Source organism: Eleutherodactylus coqui, chromosome 1 (assembly GCF_035609145.1).
Source record: "Eleutherodactylus coqui strain aEleCoq1 chromosome 1, aEleCoq1.hap1, whole genome shotgun sequence".
NCBI lineage: Eukaryota > Metazoa > Chordata > Amphibia > Anura > Eleutherodactylidae > Eleutherodactylus > Eleutherodactylus coqui.
In genome coordinates, this window is record NC_089837.1 from 108381419 (window position 1) to 108403543 (window position 22125).

A 22125-nucleotide genomic window follows, 5' to 3' on the forward strand; every position below is an offset into this window, starting at 1 on the left:
AGTCAGAGAATCACTGTCGCCATCTTAGAAGACCAAAGAGGGGCCAAGGAACTGGAAGGTTGCTGCAACTGTAGGACAGCAGGTAATATTATCGCCCCTCTGATCAGAGAACATTTTTTTCCTGGACCAGCGGGTTGCTTTAAGCAAAGTCAGTGATTATTTAATTAAAGTAGATAAAGAGGGTATATCTGGAAATAGTAACAAACCAATTGTTATGGGTAAAAGTTATCTCCTACAAGAAAAAATTGGAATGCGGATACATTTTAACAGGAGTCACTGGCCTGTCAAAAATACTCCAAAGTTGCAATGACACCTCATCTAAAAAGTCTCAAAACATCTCAAAAGAATATTTGAAGAATTGTAGTCCTTTCCATCCTCAACTAAAATTAGTGTTGATGACCTTACAGTAAGAGGGAGCAACATTTAGGTCCATGTAGACATAAAAATTTAGCTACATAGAAGTCAAACTACATCTGTATTACAAACTTTACAAAGCAAAAGTTTTAAAAGGAAAGTTTATGTTACTTTTACAGGAAAAAGTTAATTAATATAAAAAAACGACATCAAGATATGTAACACATCATTCTAAAGATCATCTCCCAGCGGTCGTCATTGTTCAGGTTCGGAAGACAGGCAGGCAATTAAAAAGTGTAATAAAATTCCTCTAAATGTTGGTTACAAATATTGTTAAAGGACACATTGGCCATTGACTTTAAGGAAGTGTCCAATATCAGTTACATATAGAGTGTATATCTCAGGACGGATTGTATACCTCCAGAAAATGTCTGTAATTATTCTTTACAAAGAGCTCTGACAGTTTTCCACTAATTGTAGAAATGAATAATGGTTCCTTGAAGCTTTTGGTATTTATCTAAGTGCCCATATGTAAAGAAAAAACAAATGGTGAAACTTCTTGGGGAACTTGGAAGAGCAATGACTGTTGTAAGCATTAAAAAATATCTAGATACATGCCCTCTACCGTACAAGACAGCATTAATAAGGTGCCTGATCTTGGGATCATAGATAAAGGTTGCTATATTGTTTTTCTTTCCTAGATCTTGATATGTCAATTTATCTAGAAATAACTAATTAAATAACATAAAATATTAGAATACATTTCTGCTTACTTGTACAAAATCTAGAGCCATAAGTCTGCTTGTGCGTTTACTTGACCTCATCTGTAAATTTGATCCTGCTAGGGTTTACTTAATAAGCTTTGTTTCACAGCAATGTCTGTGATGTTAAAAAGTGTTGTGTATGCAGACAAGGTTATACTATAACATAATCCCAAATTAATAGTTACACAAAGCAGAAAGCCCTCCCTCACATCCTAGTTTATTAATGCCCTGGGTTTTCCGTCACCGCCATATTCAGTTTACAAGACTTAGCGAGTTACTGATGTGTGCAATTAACATTTTTTCACATGTATATAATTAAACTCTTAAGAAAGATAAACATATCACATGCAATATAACAGAGTATTTGTGATTAAGGTAAGAGGCAGGAATTAAAATAAGTGGCAGATTAAGAGGGGAAGTAAGCGGGAAGTCATCCGGAGATATTATGACACCTTGTACTGGAGACCAGTAGAAGTTCAATGGTATACCCATGGATTCACTGCTGACTCCTATTTCATTGAAGGTGATTTTGTAAATAAGGCTTAATCATTGTTTGATGAAAAGTTACACAACATACTAATACACTGACACAGATTGAGTATATGCACAATGTACAACTCCAGTGAAATAGAAGGACATATCAGCTGATTTATACAGTTATTTCATGTTGTATTTGTTTTATGAGCTTGGTTCTGGTGCTGTATCTATGGTAGGAACTTACTTCTGATGCTGCATTTATGTATTGAGCTTGTTTCTGGTGCTGCATTTATTTTATGAGTTTGGCTCTTGTGCTGGATTTATGTTATGCACTTGTCTCTGGTGCACTTGGTGATGTACTGAGCTTGGTTCTGGTACTGTAATTTATTCACTAAGCTGTTCTGGTGTGGGTGAGCTATTGTTTTTCTGTCTTCTGCACAAGCAGAATAATTAAAAATTGTTAACTAGTGCAATATATCTATATATAGTTTTTTTCTTATGATGGGGTGAGGGACCAATAAAAATGTCTCCCAAGTTGCAATCTACCCTATAGACTTATTCACACAAGAGTATATCGACCACGTTTTCATGGCCGGTCGATATACATGACCATCTGATGCATTGGGTTCCAATGCATCAGTTTAGATCGCTGATTTTCCGGTGTGTAAAATTGTCTGACCCGAAAAGCTATTTTTACGCTGGCCAGAAAAGATAGGTCTGGACCTATGTTTTCGGGCGGAATATGCTGGCCGGTTCCATAGGCTCTTATGGGAGCCTATGAGAGCTTCCGGAAAAGGGCGGTGGGAGGGAATTTAGCAGCGTCTCTGCTAAACTCCCTCCCCATCTCCACCCCTTGCCGGCTGTTGGCAAAGGGAGCGGGCGGGACGCAGGCAGGAGATTAGCACACAAGCTCCCATCCCATCCTGCCCCCTCCCTTTGCCGACAGCCAGCAAGGGGCAAAGAGGGGGAGGGAACTAAACTCTCTCCCCCCACCAGATTTGATCACAGCTGCCACTCGTTCATGCGATTTTTGACCGCACAGCGGCCGTAATATGGCAGACTGAAATTCGCCACACCCGGGTAAAGAAACCCTAAGGCTGGCCCTGATTGCAGTTCAGTCATAGGCAATCAATAATATAATCCCAGAAAACCCCTTTGAAATGCACTTAGTTTGGAAGAATTAGGTTGGTTGAAGTAACAATTTAGGGTTATAAGAGTACTACTAGTAAGAATCCATTTGAAGATAAACCGGAACCTCTCTATTCCTTGCTCTTTTTTGGAGAAGAATGACTCATGTTTTATATGTTTATGGGAATAAGTAACAAATACAGATGCTTGCATTCATATGATTTAAGTTCTATGGGATTTTCATTACTTTTAAAAGGAATAGAGTCTGTAGATGCAATTAGACTGACACTGACTTAAATCTTTCTTTTTATGTTGACTGTTGGCCACATATTTCGTATAGACCTGTCTGTCATCTGCATTACTCTCCAACCCTTGTGTTCTCTCATATTCAAAGATGAGTGCTTTGGAGAGCGGCCTGGCAGTATATATGTCTTCTATAATGGAGAACTGATCGCACGATTTATGTAGCTTTTAGATGTATGTCAGAAGTTCTAGTCACATAAAAATTGAAGTAATTTCCCTTGTTAAGATAGTAAATTGTTTGGTTTTATGTGGATTCTCTTCTACAAATGTGAAGTGCTGAGTGTTCATAAATATATCAAACATAATGATTATTGCCAGGCAGATTTTGCAAATCAATAGGAAAGGCAGGCCATTTAATCTACTTTTACAGAGGTCTCACTTTACCATATATATGGTTTTAGTATATATTCACATTCAAAGCAATCTGTTAAAGAGTAGTTTTCCCTTTAAGATCAACTTCCCAGAAGTATAAATTCTTGACTTATTGGACGTATTATTCTTTCCAGCTGTTGTAAAATTATCTTAGAGGTAAGTTGTACCTAATGGGAGTTAAATATTAATAGTAGTCATTGCCTTTTAAGCAATCCTTCGATCCCGGACAAAACAAGATTGCTGAATCGCTACTCTGGCTGCCTGCTGCATTGGTAGTGTATCGGTAGTCTAAGAAACTACACACAGCTTTGATTGGTCAACGTTCGCACATATGAGAATTACAGGCCAATCCAAGCAGTATGTAATCCCTTAGGCTTCCAATGCACAGTGTGCATCAGACAGTCAGAGAAGAAATATGGCCATCAAGGACTGGAAGATTACTTTAACAGTCCTGAAATGTTTACTAAAAAGCCTTCCTATATATTTTGCTACATTATACTACCAGTTGGAGGTCTAAACTCCCATACACCTGCTAGTCACTGGAATGAAGGGACAAATGCTTTTTGCCTGGCACTTCCATTAACCCACTTTGCAGGGAACTATAATGCAGTGAACTGCTGTCCCTTCACTCAGAGGATTGTAAGGGTTCTGGAAGTCTGAATGATCAAAAAATGTGATATGCCATCACTTGAAATGGTGGGAAAACCCTTTTAGTACAGTTTAATCCCTCCCTTCACTATCAGGGGTCCTCTATGTTGGTTGAGTCCTAATTGTTAGAAGGGTTTGAGTTGAGTTGAGTTGCATGAGTCCTATTTGTTAGAAGGGTTCCTTGATAGTAGGTTCATGCTGGGATGCCCAGTGTTCAGCTGCAATCTAGAGTAAATCTTTTCAGTAAGTGTTCAATCTAGTCTGAAGCAGCACCATCAGATGGGAAATAAAGCATTGCACAGTGTCCATTCATATCAATGTGCTGTCTGTGTAATGCAGGACAGGACAGACCCTTCAGCTTGAGAGGTGCCCTTTGAAGCTGCTCTTAACTCTGGCTACGAAATGGGGATCCTGAACAGCAGATACCATCTTTTAATTTAGCATTCCCTAATAGGGTAAACGAAAATATGTTTTATATATTGGTCTACCCCTTCAAGATGGCAAATATATTAGATAGCTGGCACCTGCATGCTCATTCAGAAAACTTTTAGCTCCCCCAATATCCCTATAAATAATAATTTATTTCAATTAGGACGTTGCAATAAAGTTACTATCAAGCATATCTAGAAGCTCCGTTTCTCTTCTTAGAACATGGAATAGATCATGTGGAAATAAAAAATGCCTAATCAACCACCAATGGGCACTTTAGTTGGTCACTGGTAGAGTTAGTCTTCCCATAAGCTACGAAAGTGTGACCAGAGCACTAAATTCGCCTTATATAGCAAAGTGTTTGCCATTGTTGTGCAAAGAATGCAATAGTGAGATGATTATAGCATAAAAAAATTAAAAGGGTTGTGCCAGGATTAAAATTTATCCTATGTCTAGAGATGAGCGAGCATGCTCGTCCAAGCTTGAAGCTCATTCAAGCATTAGCCTACTCGAGATACTTGTTACTTGAGATGAGTACCACGGGGTGCTCGAAAAAATTTCACCCTCTCCTCCCTACATGTTTTCAATGGAGCCACGGCAGATGTGTTCTGCATCTCCGCGGGGGTCACGGCAGCGGCAGAGCGGTATTTTTTGTTTACTCCAAAATTTTTGTTTTTCCGGGAAGGGCTTATAAGTAAAGCCCTTCCCGGAAAAACATTTCAGGGGTGCCGGCAGACTATTGTTTTCAATGGAGCCGCCGGCAGCAGCCGCGGCTCCATTGAAAACAAATCAGGCAGCTACTAAGCATGGGTGAGCATGAAAAATGCTCGGGTCTCCCATTGACTTCAATGGGGTTCGTTATGAGCATTACAAAAAGCTTGGCTCGAGTAACAAGCACCCGAGCATTTTGGTGCTCGCTCATCTCTATCTATGTCTACAAGATAAGGAATAACTTACAGATTGTTGTGGGTCCAACTGTTGGGACCCCTACCTTTTCCAAGAATGGAGGTCCCAAATGTCTTTGCATGAATGAAGTTGAGTTCGAACATGGTCACTGCAACTCCATTCATTTTAATGAGACAAATGTAAATTTCCAAACACTTGAATAAACATAAGGGCCAAACCTTTTATAGTTTTAGGTAGTCTTATCCACCCCGGTGTATAGGTGCTTTATCTATGAACTATGACAGCATATGATGACCTGTTATCCTATGAGATTGCAAATGTTTGCATAGAACTGCTAGTGTGTGATATCTTGGGATCAGATATAATGTGCTGAGTAGTATTGAGTGAGCATTGAAATACTTTGAACGGTAATACCCAACCCGATTTTCAAAAGGTAATCGTGAAATGGAACAGCTGATTCTGACTCCAATTGATTTCAATAGGAATACAAATTAGCTTCACTAACATGTCTGTCTTTCAGTTGTTAGCATTGCTACCTCTGGTAACAGTTTACCTTCAGGCTTAACAAAAGAATCAAGCATCTTGCAATCCACTGCTGTGGCTCCTAGCAGAATAGAAAGGACAGAATATTGGTGCTGCTAGGGTTCATCATGGCAGTGGATCTCTTGACTTTACTGTCTGTACTAAACATAGAAATCATATAATAATGTAAAAATCTAAAGAAATCTATCAGTTCTGTCTTTTAATTACAGTAACCGAAAAATAACTACCGTATGTCACATTAATAAAATACCACAAATTGGGGCTAGACATTATAATCACAGAAATAAAATCAATCCATTCTGTAGTCATTCCACTCCTGAATTGCAGAGATTCTCTGGCACAGATGAGTTACAAATACCATGTTTTTCCTGAGAATAAAAATGACTTCTCCACACTCCATCATTCTTGTGTCTTCGAAAGAATATGGCACTTTCACGTCTTTGACTTGTATCCACCTGGCACATCAGTTTTGCAATTTAGGATTTCTGATTGATTTAACAGTCCTATTTGCTAAAACACAGCACAATTCTGTGAAACTAAGCTCGAAACTAGAGGAGGGTATTTCATTTCCGGCATACAAAGAAAATGGTTTTCACAGTTTGCTTCTCAATTGTAACTACATTGCCAGTGGACAGTGGCCACAAGGTGCCAACTTGAAAAACATTTTTCAAGTGTGTTAGTGTACCAAGTCTCAGACACGTTAACTGGATACCTGCTGCAGCTGCTCAAGATTTCACTGTCACAAAAATGTGATTCTTCTATTCAGTAAGATTGAGTTCACATCTGCTTTTTCATTTCTGGTATTCTGTTTTCCAAAAATGATGTAGCGTCAGATCTGCCACATGGCGGACACAAACAGCGCTCTGTGAATCCCACTGACTTAAAATAGTGTCTCATTTTACCTGAAAAAATAGCCCTGCATACTGCCCTATTTTCTGGAGCAAATATGATGGTTTTTGCAATGGACGTTGTGAACATAGCTTCCAACGCAGACGTTAACTTAGCCTAACAGTACTTTGTGTATGGTAGCATTGATTTTAGGTTAATTCTGATCCTACTGCAAGCTGAACAATTTTCATTTTGAGGTCTAGGTCAAATTTGGCATTGTGGACTAGGTGAACAGAACGCCTGGCCTATTCCTGTCTCCAACGCTTTCTCTCTCTAAGAACTCACTCCTCGACCCCCTCCAGTCCGGCTTCAGCCCCATACACTTGACCCAAGCCGCCCTCACTAAAGTTTCAAATGACCTGATGATGGCAAAGTCAAGGGGCGACTACTTCCTACTAATCCTCGACCTCTCCGCTGCATTTGACACTGTTGACCATGACTTCCATCTCACCATGCTTCACTCTATCGGCCTAAAGGACACTGCTCTTTCCTGGTTCTCCTCCTACCTCTCTGACCACTCATTCAGTGTCTTCTTTGCTGGCTCTATCTCCTCTCCACTTCCCCTTGCTGTTGGAGTTCCCCAGAGCTTGGTCCTTGGCCCCCTCCTCTTCTCTATCTACACAGCCCTAATCAGACAAACCATCTGCAGATTTAGCCTCCAATATCATCTTGCGCCGACAACACCCAACTATACACCACTTCCCGTGATATCTCGGCAGCATTCCTGCAAAACATCACCGACTGGCCACTGTCTCTAACACCAGTTTCTCAGACTAAACTTCTCAAAAACCAACCGCCTCGTCTTTCCACCTTTTGCCAGCGAACCTTCCCCCAGTATCTTCATATCAGTATCTGGCATTATCATAGCCCCCTGACAGTATGCCTACTTTGTTAGGATCACATGGGAGTCTGACCTCTCCTTTACTCCCCACATCCAATCTCTAGCCCAAACAAGCCACCTGCACCTCAGTAATATTGCTAAAATCCATCCATTGCTCACCATGGACACGCTAAAGACACTCGTTATCCTCATTCATTCCTGACTCGATTACTGTAACTCGCTGCTCATCTGCCTTCTCTGCAGCAGACTCTCCAATCCATACTAAACGCGGCAGCTGAACTCATCTTCCTATCTAGTCGCTTCTCAGCGACCTCTGCATTGTGTCAGTCACAGTACTGGCTGCCCATCCACTACAGAATTCAATTCAAGCTCCTTACCCTCACCCACAAAGCTCTCCATGGCGCCGCTCCACCATACATCGTTTCCCTCCTGTCCATACATCACCCAGCCGGCACACTCCGATCCGCTAATACTCTCAGACTAAACGCCCCTCTAATGCCCACCTCCAGGAACTCTCTAGAGCAGCACTGCTTCTCTGGAACGCTCTACACCAAAACATCCAGACAATCCATGATGCATGGAAATTCAGATGCATCCTAAAAATACACCTCTTCAGAGAAGAATACCAAATCTCCTAATTAAATCCCCCAATGCCCACAACATGCCCCCTGCCCTTCCCTACGGCTCCCCAAACTTTCCACTTTGCCTATCGTGTACATCTTCCCCTGTACCTCCTTATCAGCCTTCCCTGCTTGTTTCCTAATAACCGAATACTACATGTAATTGTCGTACTGTTTATGTTCCCCCATGCTTCATCTACTCCCCCTGTACATCCTATATCACCCCACCCCGCTTGTTTTCAAATAATTGAATACTGTGCTTCGAAAGCACTGCAGAATAAGTGCGCACTATACAAATAAAGATTATTATTGTTATTGATTTAGTCTCTTTTCATTTGTCTCTTTGCTCTTGATTCATTCCAGTGTTGAGATTAATTAAAATTAACCCATAATACACAATCATCCCATATTGTACTCTGCAGACTATGGCCAACAAGTAATGGACCAGACTGAAGCCTGAATGCATTGATTCACTGTTAGGGCTTAGTCAGACGGGCGTTTTTTCGCGCGATTTGCGCATGCGCATGCGTCCGGCGATTTTATAAAACCATTGCTTTGCAATGGTATCGGACACATGAGTACTTTTTATGCGCTCGTCCGATAAATTATAAAACAGAAATCGCAGATCGCACCTATCTGTGATCTGTGATTCCTGTTCTCTTCTCTATATGCGCTCAATGGGGCCGGCGGCAGCAGCGCCGACCCCATTGAGAACATATAGAAGACAAATCATTCTCCTCTGCCACAGCTGTAACAGCTGTGGCAGAGAAGAATGATGTTTGCCCATTGAATTCAATGGAGCCGGCAATACAGCCGGCTCCATTGAAAGCAATGGGCTGCCGGCGATCGCGGGATGAATTGTCGGGAAGGGCCTAAATATATTAGCCCTTCCCTGCAATTCATCCAGAAATGTGTAAAAATAAAAAAATATATATATACTTACCTTGTCCCGGCAGACGGAGTTCAGCGCGGCCAGCTGGCAGTGGGTGTGAGTGGGTGTGAGTGAGAGCTGCCCCTGATTGGTCCTGCGCTGAGCCAATCAGAGGCAGCTCTCACACACACCCACTCACACCCACTGCCGGCCGGCCGCACTGAACTCCGTCTGCCGGGACAAGGTGAGTATATATATTTTTTTTATTTTTACACATTTCTGGATAAATTGCAGGGAAGGGCTTATATATTTAAGCCCTTCCCGACAATTCATCGTGAGATCGCCTGCAGCGCACTGCTTTCAATGGAGCCAGCTGTATTGCCGGCTCCATTGAATTCAATGCGCTGGACAGCTCCGGCCCGTTTCTATTGAAACGCAGCTAGGAGCAGTTTTTTCGGGCGATTTTTCGGCCCCGGTCACGCGATTTGCGGATGCGCATCCGCCATGCGATCCGCAAATCGCGGCAAAAAATGCCCGTGTGACTAAGGCCTTCCACTGGACAGTGGTAGGAGGCTAAGCTTACAGTGAACGTTAATGAATAAGCTGTAAAGAGTCATCAAATGTACAATGTACCTTAACCGTTAATGAATATATGTGTTGGACAGTACTATTCTTTATAGGTACTCTTATTTGGGCTTGAGAACCTATTAATACATGCCTTTTCTTTAGTCAAGCCAATACCCACTTAGTGCAGGGCCTTGCCTCCTCTGTGTATGATTATACAACATGTAACCATGTTGCAGTTCTTCTCTGTTATGTTGTTTTGCATATTGTATTTTTCACTAAAAGAATAAATGTATGAAGTAGATCCACAACACTCTGCAATAAAGGACGCAAGAGTAAAGTTCCAAAGCAATACATACAAGTAGAAGGCATTTTGTAGTCCAAGGCAGGTCAAAGTGATAGTCTATTCAAAAATATAGTATTTAGTGTGACATCTTGGTCCAGAAATAACAGCTCTTCCTATAACACAGGCTGCCAAGAATGAAGCATGTAGAATATAATACGACTGTATCTGATTCAGGCACTACAAGCTGTGCAACCTAAGTTGCTGTAGACATGGTGTAGCATTATTTGTCAGCCAAGACTTAATGCTAATTTTGGATTGTCTTACTTGTGAACCATCACTTTGATCTTCCTTGGAGTGCAGACTTCCATTTATCTGAATGAATAATCATCTTTTTGAATGGCTGCTCTGTAGGGCATTAAGTTTTTACTGGTGGATACAATAAAGATGCGTCTGAGGATGTGAATAAGAACTTTGAAGATTCCGTTCCTGTGTGCTGCTAGAACTATCTATTTTATGATGTGTCAGAGGATTTTTGAAGTCGGAATCCTTATTATGAGCGAGCACCTCTTCAGCTTCCCCATTCTTCTTTGGTTTATGGTTGTACTGCTGACTATTGCAATTGTTTTGTAGGGTGTTAAGGACTCAGAACCGGTGATGATGTCACAGGAGGACGTGTGGTAGATGGTGACATTGCAAGAGTTGTCGGCACTAAATAATGAAATCTTGGATTGAAAGTAGACATCTACAGCTGCTACACCCAGAGGAGTAGGGATTACTAATAGTAGGAAATGTCACTGGTGAGGATGTATTCAAACTTAGAGCTGTAGGGGATAGAGGACATTGGGGCATGTGATGACATCACTTAACGATTTGAGGACATGATGAGTGTAGTATGGTCAATGTCTTGACTGGACTCTGGGTCTACTGACCCGAACTCACAGCAGCATTGGAATCTATGTTGTTATGAGTTTGATTCAGCAGACCTGCAGTCAGGCCTAGACGATCGTCAATAAGAGAGGTAAAAAAAAAATGAGCCTGCATTATGTTTGTCTGAAAGTGGCTTTAATCTATCTCTACCTCTATCTCTGCTCTTGTATGCCATGATCAGCATTGAAATATACCAATGTCAATGTATTTCTGCTGACATGAGAACAAAAGGCATAGTAGCTGCCTAATAAAGTTGTTATATCTTCCTCTGCAGAATAAGAGGTTAAACTAGATAGAAGTAAAATAAATCTTGTTATTTGTATAGCGCCAACTTATTCCGCAGCGCTTTCAGGTAATTTATTTATTACCCCCCACCAAGCTGGGTACCCATTCTACTGACCTCAGAAGGATGGAAATCAACCTTGAGCCTTCTACCTGAATCAAGCGGGGATTGAATTCGCAACCTTCAGGTCATGAGCGAGAGCTTAGGACTGCATTTCTGCTGCCTTAACACTTTGCGCCACATGAGGCTACTGATTTTTCAACCTTATAACGTTTACAATTGCGCAAGGTATTTTCTGCAATAAAAGAGGCCAAATATCAATAACCTTACATAAGCCTTGTTGGCAATGTGTGCATGGTGTGAACAGAGCTTAATATTGACACCTTAAATGAAGCAAATAACTGAAACAAAGTCTCAAATAATAGGCTCTATCTATGCTGTGTAAAGGCAATAGTTTTAGAAAAATAAAGTTTAAACATGGTTAAAATAGTGATTTAGTAATAAGAAATGCCTTCACCTATGCCTATATGTATTGTACAAAAGACATGAAAACCACAAAGTAATCTTTCTAATACACAAAACTCTATTCAATCTCTGAGACTCCCAATAGAGAAAATAACATGACTACGGTCACGACCGAAATTGTGTTTTCCCTAGAGGGGGTTCCCTTTATAATATGTATCTCAGATGGCTGCTGGAAGTGATAGAGCATGGTATGGCAAGGAGATGGATTAACATTCTGTTGGTCTATATATTGTACTTCTTTCTTTATCGTAATTATATTTCTACACTTTGTTGCCTGGATTTTACAGCAAAGTAACAGAAAATTGTCATGAAGGCCATAAATGTAAGCATTGGGTTTTAAGAGCATCAATGTCTTGAATACATTTATGATACTAAATCAACTAGAAATGATCAATTCAAATGCTTTCAGCTGTTAATCTACTTGTTAAAAAATTTAGATTACTTTTGATCATTTTTATGTAATCGTAATGTGTCTTTAGGGTCCTTAATGACATTTCACTGTGAGACAATACATACTATGATTAACTCCTTAATGTCCTATAATACAATTCTAGGACACAGACAGAAGTGCTTAGGAGGCCGCTACCATATCATTACATCATACTGATTGTGTGGGCATTACTAATATGTCCGCGTGACAAAGGAGCAGCGAAATGGCTGTAATACATAGCTGCAGTCCAACTCTAATGGCAGAGATCAGAGAAGCCTCTAATCTTTGGCGTTCAATCCACCATTACAGGGAATTCTAATGGATCTTAGAGCTGTTTGTCTGATGTAGCTTGGTACCATGCCTAACAGCTATATTACGTAAGGTGACTGGTGTGCAAAAAAAAAAAAGTATGGAAAAATCTCTTTTGATTTCGAGTTTGAAGTATGATTTGCCTTTCGAAAAATTATATGTAGTTAAAAATAAAATAAGAGTACCAAATTTTTTAAAATGATGAGACAGAAGCAAAAAAAATGCTTTATCTTCTTAAGGTGCACGGGCGGATTTGCATTGTGGTATCTGGAGCGGGTGTCTGACTCTGAATTCTGCAGCAAATGCCACCAGTAGCATGCTATGGCAAAATGCAATTTCCTCTACATGAGCAGAAATCGATTGAAATTTTCCAATCACGGAGAAGAAATTGCAGCATGCTGTGATTCTGTGTGGCTTCCGTGCAGACGGCTTTCAATGAGGTCAATGGAAGCTGTCCGCCCTGTGACCCTTCTGCACTTCCTCTCGCTGTCGGGGTACCCCAGGGCTCGGTCCTTGGTCCCCTTCTTTTCTCTATCTATACTGCCCCAATTGGACAAACCATCCACAGATTTGGCCTCCAATACCATCTCTATGCTGACGACACCCAACTATACACCTCCTCTCGTGAAATCTCTGGACCATTCCTCCAAAATATCACCGACTGTCTGTCTGCTGTCTCTAACACTATGTCCTCCCTTTTTCTCAAACTAAACCTCTCTAAAACTGACCTCCTTGTCTTTCCACCTTCTAACCGACCTCCCCTCAACATCTCCATTCCAGTGTCTGGCACCATCATAACCCCCCGACGGCATGCCCGATGCCTTGGCGTCACACTGGACTCTGACCTCTCCTTTGCCCCCCATATCCAATCTCTGGCCCAAACATGCCACATGCACCTCAGAAATATTGCTAAAATACGTCCGTTCCTAACCACGGACACGCTAAAGACGCTCGTGGTTGCGCTCATCCACTCCCGGCTCGACTACTGCAACTCGCTACTCATTGGCCTCCCCCGCACTAGACTCGCTCCACTCCAATCCATACTAAATGCAGCAGCTAGACTCATTTTTCTATCCAGTCATTAGTCAGACGCCTCTGCATTATGCCAGTCGCTGCATTGGCTGCCCATCCACTGCAGAACTAAATTTAAACTCCTCTACCTCACTCACAAAGCTCTGCATGGTGCTGCACCACCATACATCGCCTCCCTACTGTCAGTACACCACCCAGCCCGCTCACTCCGATCGGCTAACACCCTCAGACTAAACACCCCTGTAATACGAACCTCTCATGCTCGCCTACAGGACTTCACTAGAGCAGCACCCATCCTCTGGAATGCTCTACCCCAAGGCATCCGGACAATTCCCGATGCACGAAATTTCAGACGTGCCTTAAAAACGCACCTCTTCAGGGAAGCATACCAAATCTCCTGACCTAGTCCCCTGCCCCTCACTATGGTGCTCCACCCTGTTTGCCTTCTGATAAATGATCTGTACATAATATTTCCTATTGCCTGTGTCCCCCACCCCCTGCACCTCCTGTACCACCCTCAACCCATTTGTGTCTAACCCAATGTACCTTATATTGTAATTGTTGTATTGTTTTGCATTTATCCATGCCTGAAAGCGCTGCGGAATAAGTTGGCGCTATACAAATAAAGATTATTATTATTATTATTATTATTATTATCATTGCAGAAAGGTTGTGGAATCCGCGTTGTCACTAAGCACAGTCTGTCCTGCACATGTGTGCCGGTTCACTGGCCAGCACATCAGCAGCTCAGATTAGAAGGCAGCGGACAGGTATGCATGGGTCGCCAGCCAGGCACAGGGTCAGATTTGACTGCAGGATCCCATATGCAGGCGGCCTAAAGGGTTGCCTGAGATCTAAAGCAAAATGGTAAAAGCAGAAAATACTATAAAATAGCAGCTATACTCAACCATTTGGATGTCATGCTACTCAGCTCCTCCCCATGAGTTATGGTTTACTTGGATGCAGAGGTAATGTGCCTGTATATTCCACGTGATCGCTGCAACTAACCTGTAGCCTTAGCCATCTTGTGCCGTATACAGCTGAGGCCAGTGATTGGCTGCAGGGGTTACATAAAGTATACAGACACATCAATGTGCTGCAGCCAAGTAAATAAAGCCCTATGGGGAGGAACAGAGAAGCAGCATTGGAGTGGCAAGGAATCAAACTGGTGAATATAGCTTCTTCTTTGTTTCATAACATAGTGCCCATTCACATCTGTGTCAGAAGTTCCGTTTGGAGCCTCCAGTGCCGATCTGGCAGAAAATCCTGAAGTATGTAATGCAGTGTGGTGTGCTATATCATCTGGTAAAATGCAGTTTGGAATAATGGAAGCTGGACGGAGCAAATTACAGTCAATGGGGTCCATTCTGTGCCGTTTAACTCTGGCATGTGTTGGATCCGGCATTTGCAGTGTTTTCATTTTTGGCCGCAGGAATGGAGCAGAAGAAAGCTATGCAATGAACAATATCCTCCAAGGCATCACAAAGATGGATAGTACAATAAATAAAGTCAGCATCTGTAGGTACTACACTAAATCCAAATAGGCAATAAACACGGATGGTACTTTGGAGTAAAGAAGAAGACCTTCTCTCACATGGGTCAGCAGCCACTATCCACGGCTCACGCAGATGGTTGTTCCATATGTAAGTAAAGATGAGAAAAAGAGAGGTTTCTAAGGACCAATTACTAAGAAAATCCAATATAGAAGAATAATAAACTGTATTTCTGAACACTTACTCCGAGAGAGGAGGGGGAGAGTGGAACTCTAACACCCCTAGACAATCATAGACAACCCCAAGTAATCCAAGTGACATCTGGCTGTGTGCAGGACTGTCGACTATAGACAAGACTGTAGACAAGATGATTTGCTTCATAAAGCTTAATTGTAAGTTGTATAAATATGACAACTGTTATGGTTTCTTATGTATAACTTCTCCCAAGGACGAGCAGGTAATATTTGCTCCCCTAAATGTGTTGAGTTTCTTAGTGTATCGAATAAAGGTATGTACTTAGTTTTTGAAGACTTCTGCCTCCCATCTTTTTTAAGACTTGCTTTGATTACCTGGGGGTTTTCTAGTGGTGTGAGGTTCCGCTCTTCCTTCTCACCTTTAAGGTAAGTGTTCATGAGTTTATGATCCCTCTAGATTTAATAATATGTTGTGGGTTTGCCTTGGATTTCAGCCCGCTGATTGAAAAGATGAAATCTGCAGTGAAAATCCACAGTATAAATTGACATGCTGGGGATTTAAATTCCACATTGCATATCAGTTTCTGCACGATTTCCATGCAAATTTCCTTTGCAGTGTGTGGACCATAGAATATAGAATGGTAAAGTTGAAAGGGACCTCCAGGATCATCGGGTCTAACCCCCTGCTCAATGCAGGATCACTAAATCATCCCAAACATATATTGGTCCAGCCTTTGTTTGAACACTTCCATTGACTCCTTCAATGAGATTTGTTAAAATCCACTTTGCTACTACTGTATTACTGTGAAATTTTCTCACCCAAATCCAATGTACAATTTCATGGTGCATTTGCCCCATATGAATATATTCTAAAGGGTTTTTCCGAACTAACACATTTAGCACCTATCCACAAGATAGTTGATAGATCTAAGATCAATGGAGGCTTTGCCATCGGGACTCCCAACAATCCCAAGGGTAGGAGTTCTAAGCAGTATCACTCGACTAGTTCTATAACTCTCATGGACTTGTATGGAGCAGCAATGCACCCACTTAAACTCTGCTCCATGCAATCTGCTTCTTACTGCAGTTGTGATGGTAAGGAAAAACTAGGTCTTAGGACCATCAACTTAGTGGGAGGTTTTAGCAATGGTGCTGCGATCTAGCTAATATTTTTCTTCTATTCTGATTACAAATATATCCTTTCTAGATGTGCCTACTCCTTTAACTCATCTGAATGAATCCCTTTTCATGCTGAGAATTAATGTATGCAATGTTGCAATGGTAAGAGGCTGTAATTTACTGTTTGTTCAGTAATAGCTCTGAATCCTGAATTGTGATGGCATGTGTTTTGTATGCCGCCAGACGTCTTTTCATGTAAATGGTCTGTCTTGTTAGCTGCAGAAACACAAATTACCACATGTAGGACAGTGGCCTACACTGAGTCTTTTATGCCAGACATCTGCTTTCTCTCCTGTGAAATTCACCCTTAATTTATTGTGCTGAAGGTACAACACAGAAGGTTGTCATAAAATTGTTTCTGAGTATTAATACCGAACACAAAACTTGGATGAAAAATAGTTGCACAAAGGAAGACAGTGAATAATTTGTCCATATGCCTGACATGTTAAAATTGACTGATATTATTCCCCACAGCCAATTGCTCCCCATGGTTTCCTCAATTTAATGGAAAAGTAGAGAGGAAGTAAAAACAAGCGCCAATGTAGACTTGAACATCACAGTGGTTCTCCAACAAATAACACAAAAAAAACCAAGCATGCACGCAAACAAACAGCTCACTTAAAGTTTTTTGAGCTAAACACATGGGTGGATACAAAAATATAAAGGGAAAAAGTTTAGTTCTCCCTTTTTTATCTGCTTTTGTATTTCAAAACATGGCAAGAAAGTAGCTTTAGTCTCAGAGTGTTATATGGGGCTTTTATGGCTCTTCCACAGTGTAATACACCATTCAGGACTAGTGTTGGGCAAACCAAACAAGTAGAATCTTTTTTCGGATAGAACTTTCCCAAATCTTCATTCGGATCATGGCAAACCAAAGTTTTAGAAAAGTTCAAGCTGAAACAGAGTTCTACTGGTTCGGCTCATTCAACACTAGTTCCATTAGTAGGGTAAAATGGCTTTATTATGGCATTTTGTGCCCAACAGGTGGCCAATTATTAGACGGTGTATAATACAACATTGCTAGTAACAAATAATTGGGAAACTCCTTATGCGAAAATTGACTGTAATACTTTTTACCTTCCAGGGAAAACTTTCTATTCCTAAACAAGCTCCTAATTCTAAATGAGCGCTGCATATTTTTTACATATGGAGTCTTGCTAATTATTACAGTCCTTTGATGTAATCCCCAACCATTAATATCTGTCTAACAACAGTGGTTTTAAACATTATTGGTAACATGCTAATATCAGCTCAAAGACAAGTAAATAATAAAGTCTTGTACTTCTGAAATTCATTCATAAATTTCCAGATAAAATCTGCACTTTTATATTTAAGAAAACAAAAAATATGTCATGAAATGAAATGAGTTAATTAGAAGGAATGTAAAGTCTGGGAATTCTGGCCAGGAAACTTTAATTTTACAAAAAGGTTTCTGTGCCATGTGTGAAGAAAAAATATACTATGCGAAAATGTTGTGGTCAGGCAATTAATTGGGTATAAAAACAGTTTTGGCTAGACATTAATATAAATGTGTAAGAAATAAAATGCCTGCAGCTACCACAAAGGTAACAGCTTTTAGAAACAGTTGAGACCACACTGGAATCAAATATTCACAGGTTTATGTGTGTTTGTAAGCTAAACTTTATTTCTGTAAATTTTTCACTTTTTATTAAAATTCATAAAATAATTATAAAAACTTCCGGAAAACTCTCAATATTAAAAATATAAGAATCTCAGTCTGCCCAATTCGATTTACACTGAGAGACACAACTAATAAACAGCACATATTTTGGTAGATTGTGCTATCTCCATCTGTGCTAATCTATAGTCCATAAACTCATACTATGCAGTATTTGCTTATTTTTTATCATGTATTTATATGTTATGTAATTAACTCCTTAATGCAGAGCTTCTCAACCTTATGTACCTTGTGAGCCACATGCAACATTGAGTGATGGTCAGGAGCCACAGTGAAAATGAAGGGGAGCAAAATTAGTTCAAATGTGTTCTTTTCTAGCAGAAATATACAGTGCTTCATGCATCTTTTTGCCTATTGTGTAGGCATTTGAGCACCTCCCATCGACTTCTGTGGGAACCTTTGGTGCACAACTATGCAGAAAGATGTGTAGTGTGCAGAAGTCAATGTACAGAACTTTCTAGACATTTCTGAATGATCTATGTATGTCTTGTGCCTATGTGTTGTCAGTGTCTTCTATGTGAGTGAATTTGATGTGTATTGCATAGCTGCAGCACTGAATGGGTTACTGTCTGGTTATGTCTGGAAATGTATTGTTTGTATGTCATGTGACCTTGTTCGATATATGTGGTTGCAAGGTGCATGAGTGGGTTTTCCCTGTTTGTCTTTCTATCAGTCTTCTGTTTGGGATTCCCAAGGCAGGACCCTGTCTGCACACAGACACCTTTAGTCTGTGTGTAGGGAAGGTGGAGGAAACTGAGAGGATGGTGTGTGTGTTTTGCGTCCCTTCTACTCAGTCCTCATCACTAAGGAGCAAGAGAAAAGCCACAAGTCTGTGAAAGCCACCGTGCAGCGCTGAGTGCATGTTCTAGCCCGTGAGTGTGTACTGGTGGAGAGTGAGAAGGAGAGTGGCCGGGAATAGAGACCCACAGATAACTTGGCCAGTGAAATTCCTCTGTCCTCCCGGGATTCCTCCCTGTCACACACAATTCCTCCAGCACCAGTGTCCTGCCAGTGGATGTAAATTGTTATGGACTGGTTTCCAAGTTTGTTCACTTTCTTCAAGTAAACGGCTTTATCGACCATTCCCAGCCTTTAAAAGTCAACTCTGTGTGCGTGGGCTCTTTATTACATCTTCCGGGATTCACCGCAGAGGACAGAGCGATGGCATCATCTGTGGCAAAAGACTAAGGTAAACCGCAGTTGGGTTACCCCTATTTAATAGCCTGTCCCTGGACCTTGGATGTGTCCCTAGTTACCCTCCGGGTGGGAGATGGTAGAGCCCCATGACAAGGCCCAAACTCTACCCTGCTGTCTCCTAGGCTAGGGCCCACTCCTTGGACACTGCAGATGTGTATCAAAATGTGCGCAAAAACTACGCAAATATGAGAAACCTATTGAAATCAATAGGTTTTATTCACTGTGTATTGTGTGTGCAAATACGCCAATGTGAAGCTGGCCTAAATGAACAGTTTAATGTGCTGGTTGTGGATTTCTGCTTCATAACCTGTATGTATACATCCTTTAGACATATGTATTTTGAGAGCTTTGACAGATAAGCCTGTTTTACCACAATTTTGCACGTGGGAAAATTCCCCCTACAAAAAGCGGAGAATAGAACCCATTAATTTCAGTGCGTTCACTCTTACTTTTTTCTTCTGTTCGCAAAAAGTTAGTATCTGTTCTATTTTGTGTGTATTTGCACAGCAAAGAGCCCCATAGAGGTCTCTAGCAGATGCACCAACACGCTTATCTATATGCATTGGTATACCTGCAGTCACCATGTTAGGCTAATTAGCCATTTAAATCTTGCTGGAGTGATTCGCACACCGGTGTGAACAAGTGGTGCCTGTGCAAATATGCTCAGTATTTGCGCAGGAAAGTGCAAAATACACTCTTTCACTGTGCCAAAAAATTGCGCCGCCATCGAGCGTATTGCAACATACACTCATCTGTCTAAGCCCACAGGTGCATCTTGCAGAAATATTCAGCACATGTGAAAGTTCCCTTAAAGGGGTTGTCTCGCGAAAGCAAGTGGGGTTATACACTTCTGTATGGCCATATTAATGCACTTTGTAATATACATCGTGCATTAAATATGAGCCATACAGAAGTTATTCACTTACCCACTCCATTGCTGGCGTCCCCGTCTCCATGGCTCCATCTAATTTCGCTGGCTTCTTGCTTTTTTAGACGCGCTTGCACTGTGCGGTCTTCTGCCTGGTGAATGGGGCCGCTCGTGCCGGAGAGCTGCTCACCGCGTCGTCATCGTAGCTCCGCCCCGTCACGTGTGCCGATTCCAGCCAATCAGGAGGCTGGAATCGGCAATGGAACGCAAGGAAGGAGAAGAAAATCCACGGTGCACCATGGGAGAAGACCCGCGGTGCACCGTGGAAGAAGACCAGCGGCGCCATCTTTAAAAGAAGAAATGAAGAAGCTGCAGAACGCTGATGCAGGTAAGCGCAATGTGCTTTTTAAAAACTAACCTATGCTTTCTTTTTAACAGGGCAGAATGCGGGGGTAAGTGAAAAAAATTTTTTTTCGCTTTCGCCGCGAGACAACTCCTTTAAAGACTGCAAACACCTTTGCATTTTTATTTTAATCGATGTGTTTTGGGGTATGAAGACTTTTTTGTAATTGTTTTTCATTAACATACTTATTATTATTCTATTTCTATGCTTGTATTGTTTTCCAAAGCACTGCAGATTGGAGAAATCTGGGCAAATTCTGTCAGTCAGAGTAACTGACGGGTTGTTTCTCAGCTGCTCTCCCCTATCCTGCTTCCCTGTCATGAACATACATTCATTGACTTTTTCACTTAGCTATTGCAGAGCATGACAGTGCCGAGGGATAGAAGAGAACAGGATGACAAAAAGCAGAGCAGAGAAAGCTTTTATTACAGGGGGCTGTAATTCACTCTGGGTGAATTTTCTGATATTATTAGTAGTGATGGGGGATGGATCAGTAGCTACTCAGAGAGAGAATGAGAGACAGCTGTGTAGCATTGAATGGGCATGGTTATGCTACATGGTCGCCAAAAGAGGAGGGGGGAGGGAGAGCTGAGCTTGTGTGTGTTTATGAGAGAGGCCAGCTGATCAGTGCTGGGTACACCCCTGAACCAGAAACTTGAAAATAGGAGAAGCTGAAAACCAAGTATGAGGGTTTCTAAATGCATGAAAAAGAAAACACAATAAAAAACAGAAAAGTGCACAATTTTTTTTTCCTGCAGGGACTTAATAAGATGTGTGTCTTGATTTATCATGTGCAAAAGTTTCCATAGTCTTTAAATGGGTTTTCCCATTGAAGACAATTTTTTCCTATCCACAGATTTCAACATCCGCCTGTCCCATAGTTGTGTTTGGAGTGGCAGTCAAGCATGGGCATTCAGTTGTTCCCAACAGCCGGACCCCCATTGATCAGACATTTATCTTTTATCTTGTGGATAAGGGATAAAAGTCTTAAATGGGAAAAACACTTTTAGGGAACATTCCAGGTAAAAAAAAGTCAGTCATCACATGGTATATTTATATATGTGCTTCTGATACATCATAAAGGCTTTTTGCTTCCTGATATTTCCTGTTGCTATATATGTTATACAATGTAGCATCAAGTGACTACTATTTTCAGCTCTCAATTTTTAGACCACTAATTGATTCCAAGGATAAAAAAGAAAAATGATCCAAGCACTTCCCGGGAAAAAAGTGGATCCACTCAATGGATACTGAGTTCTAAAATTTATTGCAACGCGTTTCAGACCCTCAAGGGCCTTTATCAAGCATACAACATATACAAATCTACCATTTATATAGAGAAAATAAGATTGTAACTTACAATTTGTGTATCGGGTTACTCTCCCATGGCGGGCGCCATCTTGGGGTGGAGTTTCACATGGGAGGGTTGGTACGTGATGACGTCAATGCGTCCTCTGATGTCCGATAATAAAATAATTATGGGCATTGTGGTTAAAGGTACCAGTACTTAACAGAAAGTAGCAGAGAAGATTGTACTTGCTAATGGGCATCATATGCCTGTATCTTCCTCTGGCGTTAGTGCCATATCCGTG